We start from the raw sequence: 15,298 nt of genomic DNA, 5'->3' as shown, positions 1-15,298 counted from the left end.
CACACACACCCCACAAACCTTTGTGTTGATTTCATACTAGCACTACTAATATACTAATATACATGGTGTAGAAAAATGTCTGCAAAAAGGTCCAAGATAAACAGCATTGTTTTTGGAGAAAGTGCCGTGGTCAGGATGATGTCATAAAAAATCAACTAATCAATTTCCTGTACCACATCCTGAAGGAAATCCAGAAGGCTCAATTTTCTCACAGTCGAGTAGTCTTTCTGGAGGGACACTAACTGTTCCTGTGAACCCACAGGTAGTAAATTGATAATGATTATTATTTACCTTAAATCTTCAAAATTACAAAGAGTGAAATTTCATTGTAAAAGATCTTTAATGTGGGAGGCATTATGAAAATACAAAAAGTATCCTTATTAAATGTGAATTTCAGATTTTAGTTACTGACAGCAAAGAAAAGAAAAAATGAGTAAACTTAGTTGGTATTTACTACTGGACTTCAAAACGCTTCCTCTCCAGATCTGAGTAAAACAAAGACCACCCTTCACAACAGCCAAGGAGAGATCACTCTTTACCTATTATACACCCTCAGTGCTTTTCCTCCAGGCAACAAGCACTCACCAACACTGGGCTGGCACACCGCAGGAGACCTGCCAGATTTGAGCTCCTTGAGGGCATGAACAATGGCATATTTAGCTGTATACCCAAAGGCATTATAGCACCTGACACAAAGTAAGTGCCCAGTAAGCATGTGTTGAATGAATGAATGAGATTATCAATATAAATAAGCTATTCTCCTTTCCCTCCAGAAGCTGCCAGTTAAAAATGAGAAGACCACCATTACAAACAAATAATCAATAAGCACCATAACTGAGGTATCCCTAAGGGCTGTGATTTGCCAAACAATTTGAAAAAAATCTACAGATTAATAAGAAGTGCTTCTGGCTTTAGAACAGCCTTTGTGGTGAGCAATTTGGGAAAAACTTTTAATTTAAAATATGCATAACACCTGTTGACCCAGCAATTCCACTTGTTACACACTACACTCGTCCTAAATGTATACAGACAGACTTGTAAAAGGTCTTTTTTCCTGCAACCATGTTTGTAAAAGGAAAAAAAAAAACCTCCCTGAACATTCCATCAGCAGACACAGGGTACATCCATAATACATATCACTACACAGAAGTTCAAAAGAATATGGTTGATCTGTACGTGCTAACATGAAAAGAGGTTCAACACTATTAAGTGAAAAAACATTTGGTAAACGTACCATATTCCCACCTATGAAAAACAAAACCATAATAGAAAATGGGCTGGGGGCTTCCTTGGTGGCGCAGTGGTTAAGAATCCACCTGCCAATGCAGGGGACACGGGTTCAAGCATTGGTCTGGGAAGATCCCACATGCCGTGGATCAACCAAGCCCACACGTCACAACTACTGAGCCTGCGCTCAAGAGCACGCAAGCCACAACTACTGAAGCTCACACACCACAACTACTGAAGCCCACGCGCCTAGAGCCCATGCTCCGCAACAAGAGAAGCCACTGCAATGAGAAGCCCATGCACCACAAGGAAGAGTAGGCCCCACTTGCCGCAACTAGAGGAAGCCCACGTGCAGCAACAAAGACCCAACACAGCCAAAAATAATAAATAAATAAAATAAATAAATTTATTTAAAAAAAGAAAGAAAATGGGCTAGAGCCATGCTGTCTAATACAAACATAATAATTTAAACTTTCTAGTAATGTAAAAGAAAAGTGAAATTAACATATTTTATTTAACTCAATGTATCCAAAATATTATCACTATGCTGTCATCAATATGCAAACTAAGTAATGAAATACTTTACATTCTTTTTTTCATTCTAAGTCTTCAAAGTCCAGTGTGGATTTTACATTTATGGCACATCTCAATTAAAACTACACATGTTTTAAATGCTCAACAGCCACATGTAGCAGTGGCTACCAAAGTGGACAGTGTAGGTCTAGAAGGATACACTTCAAACTGGTAACAGTGGTCACTTCTGGAAAGGATTGTGTTTAATCTTTTACATCAATAACTAACTCATGTATTACTTACATAATGGTAAAAACACAACACTAAAAAACCAAGCAGTATGGGAATATAGATGGCTGAGCAAATATACCTATTCCAAGAGTTACTGAATATCTAGGTAGAGTAGGGGGGACCAGGGAAAAATAAAATTTAACAATATCATTCACAATAACACACCCATGTGTGCGCATGCACACATGTACACACACACACACACACACACACACAAAACCTAAGGATAAAACTAAAGGAAGATATGCAATAGTTCTACATTGAAAACTATAAAACATTGCTGGAAGAGAGTTTACAAGGCCTAATAAATGGAGAAATATACCATGTTCATGGACTATGAAATTCAAATATATTTATAGATTCAAAGCTATCCCAATCAAAATTCCAGCAGGATGTCTGAGTGAAGGGAGGGGGGACTATAAGCTAATTCTAAGACAATATATGTTTTATATATTTATATAAATATATACTTGCATATACATGAATGTAAAGAACCTGAAATAGCCAAAACAATTTTGAAGAAGAACAAAGCTACAATAATTTCTAGAGTCATTAAAAAGCTACAGTAATTAAGCAATATGCTATTGTCATAAAGATAGACAAACAGATCAACAGCACACATCACCTTGTTTCTGACGAAAGTGGCACACAGTGCAATCTTGTGAATACATGGTGCTGGGTCAACAGGGTATTCACATGAGGGAAAAACTGAACTTTGATACCTGCCCCAAACCAAACACAAAAGTAAATTCCAGGTGGCAGCAGAGCTAAATGCAAAAGGTAAACAATAGAGCCTCATAGAAAAATATCTTCATGACCTTGGGATACATAAACATTTTCTTAAACAGGACACGAAAGGCACTAACCATTAAAGAAAGGAACGGTAAACCGGCCTTCACCAACATTGGTATGATATTGGGTAGAAAAGATAGAAATTGAGAAAGAGAGCTTTTTTTTTTTTTAACATCCTTATTGGAGTATAATTGCCTTACAATGGTGTGTTAGTTTCTGCTTTATAACAAAGTGAATCAGCTATACATATACATATATCCATATATCTCCTCCCACTTGCTTCTCCCTCCCATCCTCCCTACCCCACCCCTCTAGGTGGTCACAAAGCACCCAGCTGATCTCCCTGTGCTATGTGGCTGCTTCCCACTAGCTATCTATTTTACATTTGGTAGTGTATATATGTCCATGCCACTTCGTCCCAGCTTACCCTTACCCCTCCCCATGTCCTCAAGTCCGTTAGAAAGAGAGCTTTAGTGAGCAGAGACAATTCAAACAAACCTGGATAAGAAAAACACTGCTGAGGAGTCTAAGATAAGGTCTTCTATGCAGAGGGACCATAATAAATAAAGATACAGAGGATAAAGTATACGGCACGTTTAACAAAGTATGGCAAGTAGACTTGTATGAACAGATTATAAGGTGTTTGACACGCAAAGCAGCTGAAGAAAAGTAATAGGAAAAGGTTATGAAGGGGTTTGGACTTTATCTTAAAGGAAACAAAAATTTGTCAAAGGCTTTTAAGCAGGAAAATTACACGATCAGGACTAAAGTTTAGAAGGGTAACTCAAAAAGCTCTGTAGTTGACGGACTGGATACATAAGAAACTAGAATCAAGGCAGAGTTAAGACAGATTTCACAAATTAGAATATTTACATACTCCAGCGTGACAAGAGGTATGCAAAGCTCCTAACAAACAGCTCTTTTTCAAAGCGTATCCAGTTTACTTGAATATCTGGGGGAAAACAATTTTACACTACAATAAGCACTGATGTTATACAGGCATATGCAACATTCATCATTTAAATGATGATGACAATGATAATGCCAATAATAATGCTTTTTTGAATCTTTATGTCTCAGGCATTCTTTAAAGCAAGCCCTTTATATAAACTAACTCACTTAATTCTCACAACAATAAGCAAGAAGGTACTATTAGAGTAACTTCTATCTAACTACAATATAGTTATTTACTCAGACATTTTGAATTTCTATATACCTTTTTACTTTTTATTTATTTTTTAATTAAGACTTAACAATCCCTTATATTGCTGATGATAAAACTTGGTACAACTACTTTGGAAAACTGGTAAAAATCTAATGAATCTAAACATATATATGACCAAACATTTAACAGATATAAGTGCTGACGTTTACCAAAAGATATATATGTTTATAGCAGCTTTTTCATAACAGCCAAAAATCAGAAACAACTCACATATCCATCACACTTAGAAAAGTTATGTAATTTTCAGGGTCAGAGTAATAAATGGCCAAGCCAGAGTGCAAGCCCAAGGCTGTCTAATATCTAAATTCACACTCTCAGCCACTACCCTACACCTGAAAGAAATTATTTATATTCCTATGGCAGTGGCTTCAGGCTATGCTCATAGATCCAGGAGAGTGTTAAAAAGTATAGAAAGTTCTGAGAGGAGGCTACTGCAAAAGTCCAGACAAAAGATGATATGGCAGAAGGAAGGAGGCAGAAAAGGGATTTCTTTTATAGAAAGAAGAGAACCCAGTAACAAATCAAACATGCTAGTGAGGTGGCTTGGGCAACAGGACAAATGGTGAATGCAGAAGTAGGCAGAGATTGAGGGCTAAGTCAGGCATACTAAATTGAAGACGGGTGCCCAGGAGGCATCTGGATAAAGAAATATGAAGCTCAGGAGAGAAATCAGACTGATAAAAAAAACTTCAGATTCATCAGCATATGTGCATATCAGATTCCCTGAATAGAGAATAAAATCTCTAAAACAATATAATTAGTGTATTCTTCTGACAATTAATATTAGCTCACAGGAAGGTCTCTGTGGCCATCTGAAATTAATTTTGAAACTGTTAAAGCAGACAGAAGGTTAGTTAGAATGAAAAATCCTGTGGCGAAGGTATCACCTCTGCTATTAAGTATCTGAGAATAATCGTACAAAAGAAAAACATTTTGCTTTTTAAGGTAAGTGGCCAAAGTGGTTTCAGGCTGCTATCTTGCTACTTGGGAAAATCTTAAAATGTATTATAGCAAAGATGTAAGAGGCAGAAAGATGCAGCTTGGTTTTCTCACCAATCATAGCATTCATAGTGGTTAATTTTTGCTTCAAAAGGCAGCTTCCTATATTTTATTTCAATATCAAAATAATGCAAAAGGAAAACCAAGATAAAATTTGAGGTCACAGATACAATGTAAGAGTAGAATAATCATTAAAAAGTACATCCTCTGAACTTTTTATACTCAAAGGGTATGATTGCTTTGGGGGAGAGCTCTCAAAGTTCTAACCAGTGCAATAATTAAGAGAAAAAAAGTAGGGGTATAACATAAGGAAAGAAATGCACAAAATTATCATTATTTGCAGAAAGTCTGCATTACAAGAAAATCCAAGGGAATCAATAAAAAATACTGAGCTATAATGACAATTTTCACATAGTCAATTACAAAACGTGCAAAGCAAACACCTTCCCTCTTTGGCATCAATAACTAATTTTCAGAAAAGACACAATGGAAAAAATATCCCATTTCCAACAATATATATTAAATATCTAGGGAAAAACCTCCCCAAAAGTGTAGATCAGCGAGGGGAATAAAGAGTAAATGAAAGAACAGACAAGCCTCTTAAATAGAAGATCAACTATTGAAACGACATCAATTTATCCATAATTAACAAGTAAATTTAATACACTTCCAGTAAATACCACAATGGGAGAGTCTCCAAAATTGGGCAAAATGATTTAAAAATTCATTTGATGGGGGACAGAGAGACAAGGATATCCTAGACATTAAAAATAATAATAATGATATGGGACTTGTAGCAGATGTAAAATATATTATAGAGCAACAATAATTAAAACTATGCATTAGAACACAAATTGCCCAACTGCTCAGTAGAATGATACAGCAATGCCCAGAATCAGATCAATATAAAATAACCAATATTGCAATAGAAAAACATATTTTGAGTATTCAAGATCTTTATAAAAGAAATTTTTAAAAATAGTAAACCCAGTAGTGACCAAAGAAATGCAAATTAAAACAAGAAGATATCTTTTTTTCTTTTTTTTTTTTGCTGTACACGGGCCTCTCACTATCGTGGCCTCTCCCGTTGTGGTGCACAGGCTCCGGACGCGCAGGCTCAGCGGCCATGGCTCACGGGCCCAGCCACTCCGCGGCATGTGGGATCTTCCCAGACCGGGGCACGAACCCGCATCCCCTGCATCGGCAGGCGGACTCTCAACCACTGCGCCACCAGGGAAGCCCAAGATATCATTTTTTTAAATATCAAACTGACTTTTTAGTTTTAACAGTAATGCCTAGTGTTAGCTAGTGCAAGGAAATGAAAGCTTTTACACACTGCTCGTAGAACTAAAAACAGATACAGCCCTTCTGAGAGCAATTTAGCGATAAATATCAGAAGCCTTAATGTGTTTTTTTCTAAGCAAGCCCACTTCTAATACATTAACCAAAAGAAATGATGAGAGATATGTTCAAAGATTTATCCATAAAGATGTTTTTCCAGATTTTATAATACCAAAAATTTTGTAACAAACTAAATGTATAACAGTAGGGGGAAAGATTAAATAAATTATGATAAAGCCAAAAGACCTTCAGTAGAACATTTAATAAAATGAAGAAATGTTTAAAAATAACTGGAAGACAGGCCAAGATGGCGTACTATCAAGACGTGGAATTCGCGTCTCCTCACAACTAGGGCACTGGTGGGGGACCACGGACACCTAAGGGGATGGGAGGAATCCCCAGCAACTGGGTAGGACATGGGGTGTGGGGGGAGTGAATCGGGAGGAGAAGTGGAGAGGGGAAGGGACTGGCGCCCCTGAGGGGCAGCTGGGGGAGGGGAAGGGATCCCACCCCCGAAGGGGGAAACTGGGAACCATTGGGAGGGCAGAGGATCAACAGGGAGCCATGACCAGGTTTCCCCTGCCCACTTAGACCCCTAGGAACCTGCTGAGTTCCCGGGCCTGATCCTCTGCCCACTGAGGCCCCCTCCAGCCTGCATGGGTCCTGAGGGAGTGGGAAGGAGGGAAGGGGGAGCAAAAGTAAAGGCTGGACCAGGACTGGCATGACTGAGGGGTGGCTGGGGTAGGGAAGAAGTCCCTACACCCAGCAGGACCCACCCACGGTTAGGGGTTCAGTGGTGATGGGGGAGACGGTGAGGGAGGGGTGAGAAAGAACATAAGGGAATGGGCCAGTGCTTTCCCTGTTCACTTAGGCACCGGGAAGCACCTGGGCCTAATCCTCTGCCCTCGGAGCATCCCTCCTGCCTCAAAGAACTCAAGCCCCGCACCTACACCCCCACCCAGGTCCCCGCGCCTCCATACTCGGAGACGCCCTCCAATGAGCTGGGCCTAAATCCCACCCACACACCTTCACTCAGGGACCAACTTCCAAACTCCTGAACTCCACACTCCAGAAGCCCTCCCTTCCACATGCTGCCTCTCCCCTTCTGCGCAGGTCCTAAGCAGAGGCCCTGCCCACACTTGAACATCACCTAGGCCCAGTCCCACCCTAAACCCCACCCCTGCCTAAGTTCCACCCCTCACCTAACCTCCACCCCCATAGCCAAGGCTTTTTTTCTTTTTTCCTCTTTTAGATTGGGGTTCTGTTTTACCTTGTTGATTCACTGTTGTTGATTCTTTTATATTTTCATTTCTCCTAATCTTTTATTTTTCTAATTTTATTTTATTCTTTATACTTTGTTAGTGATCTCTCCTTCTGGCTTGTTTCCCCCACCCCCACCCTTTTTTCTTTTTTTTGTTGTGGTTTTCTTTTACCTTGTTGCAATTGTTTCAATTATAGTTTTATTTTACCTAACATATTTTTTATCTTTCTAATTTTATTTTGTTTTCTATTCTTTGATATTGTACTGCTCCTTTTTTCTTTCTTTCTTCCTTTTTTTTTTTTTTTTTTACCGTGCCACAAAGCTTGCAGGATCTTGGTTCCCAGGCTGGAGGTCGGGCCTGAGCTCCTGTAGTGGGAGCTCCAAGTCCAAAACCCTGGACTAACAGAGAACCTCAGACCACAGGGAATATCAATCAGAGTGAGGCCTCTTGGAGGTCCTCATCTCAGCACCAAGACCCAGCTCTATCCAACTGCCTGCAAATTCCAGTGATGGATGTCTCAGGCCAAACAACCAGTAAGACAGGAATACAGCACCACCCATCAAAAAGAAAAGAAAAGAAATGACAAAAAAATATGTTACAGAAGAAGGAGCAAGGTAAAAACCTACAAGATCAAATAAATGAAGATGAAATAGGCAAACTACCTGAAAAGGAATTCAGACTAATTACAGTAAAGATGATCCATAATCTCGGGAACAGAATGGAGAAAATATAAGAAACATTTAACAAGGATCTAGAGGAACTAAAGAGCAAACCAACTGTGATGAACAACACAATTACTGAAACTAAAAATACTCTAGAAGGAATCAATAATGGAATAACTGAGGCAGAAGAACAGATAAGTGAGCTGGAAGATAAAATGGTGGAAATAACTGCCAGGGAGCAGAATAAAGAAAAAAGAATGAAAAGAATTGAGGAGACTCTCAGAGACCTCTGGGATAACACTAAACGCACCAACATTCGAATTATAGGGGTCCCAGAAGAAGAAGAGAAAAAGAAAGGGACTGAGAAAATATCTGAAGAAACTATAGTTGAAAACTTCCCCAATATGGGAAAGGAACTAGTCAATCAAGTCCAGGAAGCACAGAGAGTCCCATACAGGATAAATACAAGGAGAAACATGCCAAGACACATATTAATCAAACTATCAAAAATTAAATACAAAGAAAAAATATTAAAAGCAGCAAGGGAAAAGCAACAAATAGCATACAATGGAATCCCCATAAGGTTAACAGCTGATCTTTCAGCAGAAACTCTGCAAGCCAGAAGGGAGTGGCAGGACATATTTAAAGTGATGAAAGGGAAAAACCTACAAGCAAGATTACTCTACCCAGCAAGGATCTCATTCAGATTCAATGGAGAAATTAAAACTTTTACAGATAAGCAAAAGTTAAGAGAATTCAGCACCACCAAACCAGCTTTACAACAAATGCTAAAGGAACTTTTCTACTCAGGAAACACAACAGAAGGAAAAGACCTACAAAACCAAACCCAAAACAATTAAGAAAATGGTAATAGGAACATACATATCGATAATTACCTTAAATGTAAATGGATTAAATGCTCCAACCAAAAGACACAAACTGGCTGAAGGGATACAAAAACAAGACTCATATATATGCTATTTACAAGGGACACACTTCAGACCTAGGGGCACATACAGACTGAAAGGGAAGGGATGGAAAAAGATATTCCATGCAAATGGAAACCAGAAGAAAGCTGGAGTAGCAATTCTCATATCAGACAAAATAGACTTTAAAATAAAGACTATTACAAGAGATAAAGAAGGATACTACATAAAAATCAAGGGATCAATCCAAGAAGAAGATAAAACAATTGTAAATATTTATGCACCCCACAAAGGAGCACCTCAATACATAAGGTAAATGCTACCAGCCATAAAAGAGGAAATCGACAGTAACACAATAGTAGGGGATTTTAACACCCCACTTTCACCAATGGACAGATCATGCAAAATGAAAATAAATAAGGAAACACAAGCTTTAAATGACACATTAGACAAGATGGATTTTTTTTTTTCAGTACTTGGTCCTCTCACCATCGTGGTCTCTCCACTTGCGGAGCACAGGCTCCCGACGCGCAGGCCCAGCGGCCATGACCCACAGGCCCAGCCGCTCTGCGGCATGTGGGATCCTCCCAGACCAGGGCACGAACCCGTGTCCCCTGCATTGGCAGGTGGACTCCCAACCACTGCACCACCAGGGAAGCCCACAAGATGGATTTAATTGATATTTATAGGACATTCCATCCAAAAACAACAGAATACACTTTCTTCTCCAGTACTCATGGAACGTTCTCCAGGATAGATCATATCTTGGGTCACAAATCAAGCCTTAGTGAATTTTAGAAAACTGAAATCATATCAGGGATCTTTTCTGACTACAATGCTATGAGACTAAATATCAATTACAGGAAAAAATCTGTAAAAAATACAAACACATGGACGCTAAACAATACACTACTAAATAACCAAGAGATCACTGAGGAAATCAAAAAATACCTAGAAACAAACAACAATGAAAACATGATGGCCCAAAACCTATGGGATGCAGCAAAAGCAGTTCTAAGAGGGAAGTTTATAGCAACACAATCCTACCTCAAGAAACAAGAAAAATCTCAAATAAACTACCTAACCTTACACCTAAAGCAATTAGAGAAAGAAGAACAAAAAAACCCCAAAGTTAGCAGAAGGAAAGAAATCATAAAGATCAGATCAGAAATAAATGAAAAAGAAATGAAGGAAACAATAGCAAAGATCAATAAAACTAAAAGTTGGTTCTTTGAGAAGATAAACAAAATTGATAGACCATTAGCCCCATACGTCAAGAAAAAAAGGGAGAAGATTCAAATCAATAGAATTAGAAATGAAAAAGAAGTAACAACTGACACTGCAGCAATACAAAGGATCATGAGAGATTACTATAAGCAAATACATGCCAATGAAATGGACAACCTGAAAGAAATGGACAAATTCTTAGAAAAGCACAACCTTCCAACACTGAACCAGGAAGAAATAGAAAATATAAACAGACCAATTACAAGCACTGAAATTGAAACTGTGATTAAAAATCTTCCAACAAACAAAAGCCCAGGACCAGATGGCTTCACAGGCGAATTCTATCAAACATTTAGAGAAGAGCTAACACCTATCCTTCTCAAACTCTTCCAAACTATAGCAGAGGGAGGAATACTCCCAAAATCATTCTACAAGGCCACCATCATTCTGATACCAAAAGAAGATAAAGATGCCACAAAAAAACAAAACTACAGGCCAATATCACTGATGAACATAGACGCAAAAATCCTCAACAAAATACTAGCAAACAGAATCCAACAGCACATTAAAAAGATCATACACCACGATCAAGTGGGATTTATCCCAGGAATGCAAGGATTCTTCAATATATGCAAACCAATCAATATGAAACACCATATTAACAAAGTGAAAGATAAAAACCATATGATAATCTCAATAGATGCAGAAAAAGCTTTCGACAAAATTCAACACCCATTTATGATAAAAACTCTCCATAAAGTAGGCATAAAGGGAACTTACCTTAACATAATAAAGGCCATATATGACAAACCCACAGCCAACATCATTCTCAATGGTGAAAAACTGAAACCATTTCCTCTAAGAGCAGGAACAAGACAAGGTTGCCCACTCTCACCACTATTATTCAACATAGTTTTGGAAGTTTTAGCCGCAGAAATCAGAGAAAAAAAAGAAATAAAAGGAATACAAATCAGAAAAGGAGTAAAACTGTCACTGTTACAGATGACATGATACTATACATACAGAATGCTAAAGATACTACCAGGAAACTACTAGAGCTAATTAATGAATTTGGTAAAGTAGCAAGATATAAAATTAAAGCAGAGAAATCTCTTGCATTCCTATACACTAATGATGAAAAATCTGAAAGAGAAATTAAGGAAACACTCCCATTTACCATTGCAACAAAATGAATAAAATATCTAGGAATAAACCTACCTAAGGAGACAAAAGATCTGTATGCAGAAAATTATAAGACACTGATGAAAGAAATTAAAGATGATACAAACAGATGTAGAGATATACTATGTTCTTGGGTTGCAAGAATCAACAGTGTGAAAATGACTATACTACCCAAAGCAATCTACAGATTCAATGCAATCCCTATCAAACTACCACTGGCATTTTTCACAGAACTAGAACAAAAAATTGCACAATTTGTATGGAAACACAAGAGACCCCGAATAGCCAAAACAATCTTGAGAAAGAAAAATGGAGCTGGAGGAATCAGGCTCCCGGACTTCAGACTATACTACAAAGCTACAACAATCAAGATGGTATGGTACTGGCACAAAAACAGAAATATAGATCAAGAGAACAGGATAGAAAGCCCAGAGATAAACCCACGCACACATAGTTACCTTATCTTTGATAAAGGAGGCAAGAATATACAATGGAGAAAAGACAGCCTCTTCAATAAGTGGTGCTGGGAAAACTGGACAGCTACATGTAAAAGAATGAAATTAGAACACTCCCTAACACCATACACAAAAATAAACTCAAAATGGATTAAAGACCTAAATGTAAGGCCATACACTATAAAACTCTTAGAGGAAAACATAGGCAGAACACTCTATGACATAAATCACAGCAAGATACTTTTTGACCCACCTCCTAGAGAAATGGAAACAAAAACAAAAATAAACAAATGGGACCTAATGAAACTTCAAAGCTTATGTACAGCAAAGGAAACCATAAACAAGACCAAAAGACAACCCTCAGAATAGGAGAAAATATTTGCAAATGAAGCAACTGACAAAGGATTAATCTCCAAATATACAAGCAACTCATGCAGCTCAATATCAAAAAAACAGCCCAGTCCAAAAATGGGCAGATGACCGAAATAGACATTTCTCCAAAGAAGATATACAGATTGCCAACAAACACATGAAAGAATGCTCAACATCATTAATCATTAGAGAAATGCAAATCAAAACTACAATGAGATATCATCTCACACCAGTCAGAATGGCCATCATCAAAAAATCTACAAACAATAAATGCTGGAGAAGGTGTGGAGAAAAGGGAACCCTCTTGCACTGTTGGTGGGAATGTAAATTGATACAGTCACTATGGAGAATAGTGTGGAGGTTCCTTAAAAACCTAGAAATAGAACTACCACATGACCCAGCAATCCCACTACTGGGCATATGCCCTGAGAAAACCATAATTCAAAAAGAGTCATGTCCCACAATGTTCACTGCAACACTATTCACAATAGCCAGGACATGGAGGCAACCTAAGTGTCCATCGACAGATGAATGGATAAAGAAGATGTGGCACATATATACAATGCAATATTACTCAGCCATAAAAAGAAACGAAATTGAGTTATTTTTAGTGCAGTGGATGGACCTAGAGTCTGTCATACAGAGTGAAGTAAATCAGAAAGAGATAAACAAATACTATATGCTAACACATATATATGGAATCTAAAAAAAAAAAAAAAGGTGAACCTAGGGGCAGGACAGGAATAAAGACACAGACGTAGAGAATGGACTTGAGGACACAGGGAGGGGGAAGGGTAAGCTGCGACGAAGTGAGAGAGTAGCACTGACATACATACACTACCAAATGTAAAATAGATAGCTAGTGGGAAGCAGCTGCATGGCACAGGGAGATCAGCTTGGTGCTTTGCGACCACCTAGAAGGGTGGGATAAGGAGGGTGGGAGGAAGATGCAAGAGGGAGGGGATATGGGGATATACATATGCATATAGCTGATTCACTTTCTTATACAGCAGAAACTAACACAACACTGTAAAGCAATTATACTCCAATAAAGATGTTAAAAAAAAAGTGGAAAATATTAATGAAAAAACAAGTTAAAACAGTATATAATAGGATTTCAATTCTTGTGTGAATACATATGAACAATTATAACTGCATATATGATCAAAAGATTATACCCAAAATAATATTAATAGGATGGTAAGCTTACAGTTGGTTATTTTCATGTATTTCTTATGTAATTAGATAAAACTAATAAATATCACCTTTTAAAAAAACGATGGGGACTTCCCTGGTGGCGCAGTGGTTAAGAATCCGCCTGCCAATGCAGGTGACGCGGGTTCGAGCCCTGGACCCGGAAGATCCCACATGCCGCAGGGCAACTGGGCCCATGCACCACAACTATTGAGCCCACGTGCCACAAATGCTGAAGCCTGTGCTCCTAGAGCCCATGCTCCACAACAAGAGAAGTCACCGCAATGAGAAGCCTGAGCACCGCAATGAAGAGTAGTTCCCACTTGCCGCAGCTACAGAAAGCCTGCGTGCAGCAACGAAGACCCAATGCAGCAAAAATAAATAAAGTTCAAAACTCAATTTAAAAAAAAACCAAGAATCTGTGACTATATATATAATATATATAATAGGATGGTGGAAAATATCTGTTCTTTGCTAAAGGAATAAACTATCTTATCACTCAGCAAAACGTGACTTACCTGCTGACCAGGTTTTAGAACCTCATATGGCAATTTCTACATCTCACTTGGGGGCCAGCTTGATTTCTACCTGTTTCACAAACTTCCTCAGGTCTATATCAGTCTCTGTTTCCTCTGGAATTCCAGAATCTTGGCAGCAATTGAGTGTTCTCCTTTTTAATACCTATCACAACCCTATGTCCCTAATTAAAAGTCTTTCTAGCTTATCCAGTAATCGAGCTAATATATACACCTCAAAGGTTAGGAAAATGGGGTATAAATTCAGCTATCTGTCCCTGCACTAAATGGCTCTATCTAGATACTGATGCTGTTTTAGTTCTTAAACCTGGCTCTCACTTCTTAATGCCATCAGTATATCTGCCTCTAGAAATCTGAACTTCTTTTCATTCTCTTAACATCAAGAAATCAGATAATCTGGCTTATAAGAAATGTTTGTAAACTAAGAGTAAATAAGTAAAGAGAAAAGTGTTTAGGCAACTCTCTTGAGAATAAAATTGCCAAAAATTCACTGCCCTTGGAGCTTTCAAAGGCTTTTTTTCTGATACCTATGGATGAGAGAGACTTTCTAGGAGTCCAGCTTTCCCAAGGGGAGATTCCAGCATGCCACTGAAGTAAAGGTTTTTTTCTTTCCCAATTCCTTTCTAGTGCCTGACTGTGTTCTAGAGACATGAAGATGCTGGGTCATTTAAATAATATAATCTCCATAACGTCCTACAGTGACATTCTGAGATGTAAATGTAACTAAACATATTTCCCAACACATAGATTAATTCATAAATTTATTGTTGCCTCTACTATTAACTTCATTCTTATTTATAATATTATATTATTACTACCATTTATGGAATTCCAGGTACCATGCTAGGTACTTTACATGTATTATTTATAATCCTATCACAACTGTGTATAGAATAAACAGAATCATCATTTTCTGAATAAGAAATAAGAGGCAAAAAGAAGTTAAATAATAACTTCCCCAAGATCCCCGAGCCAGGATAACTGAAGCAGGGATTCAAATCTGGGTCTGTCTCCTACCAAACCCCACCCTCTTTCCACTCTGCAGGCACCATCATGTTGCATCTACGGGATATCAAGTTTCTGAGGATATTTCA

The 15,298-nt window shown here is 38.2% G+C and overlaps 1 protein-coding gene across 3 annotated transcripts in view; it reads right to left on the bottom strand.

Moving 5' to 3' along the window:
• Window positions 1-15,298, bottom strand: part of TTC28 (tetratricopeptide repeat domain 28) — a 590,731-nt gene that overhangs the window by 264,568 nt on the left and 310,865 nt on the right. The gene's annotated exons all lie outside the window — the stretch shown is intronic.

Source organism: Orcinus orca, chromosome 15 (assembly GCF_937001465.1).
Source record: "Orcinus orca chromosome 15, mOrcOrc1.1, whole genome shotgun sequence".
Taxonomy (NCBI): Eukaryota; Metazoa; Chordata; class Mammalia; order Artiodactyla; family Delphinidae; genus Orcinus; species Orcinus orca.
Note: the sequence above shows the minus strand (reverse complement) of the source record. Positions and strands in the feature narration are given on the sequence as shown.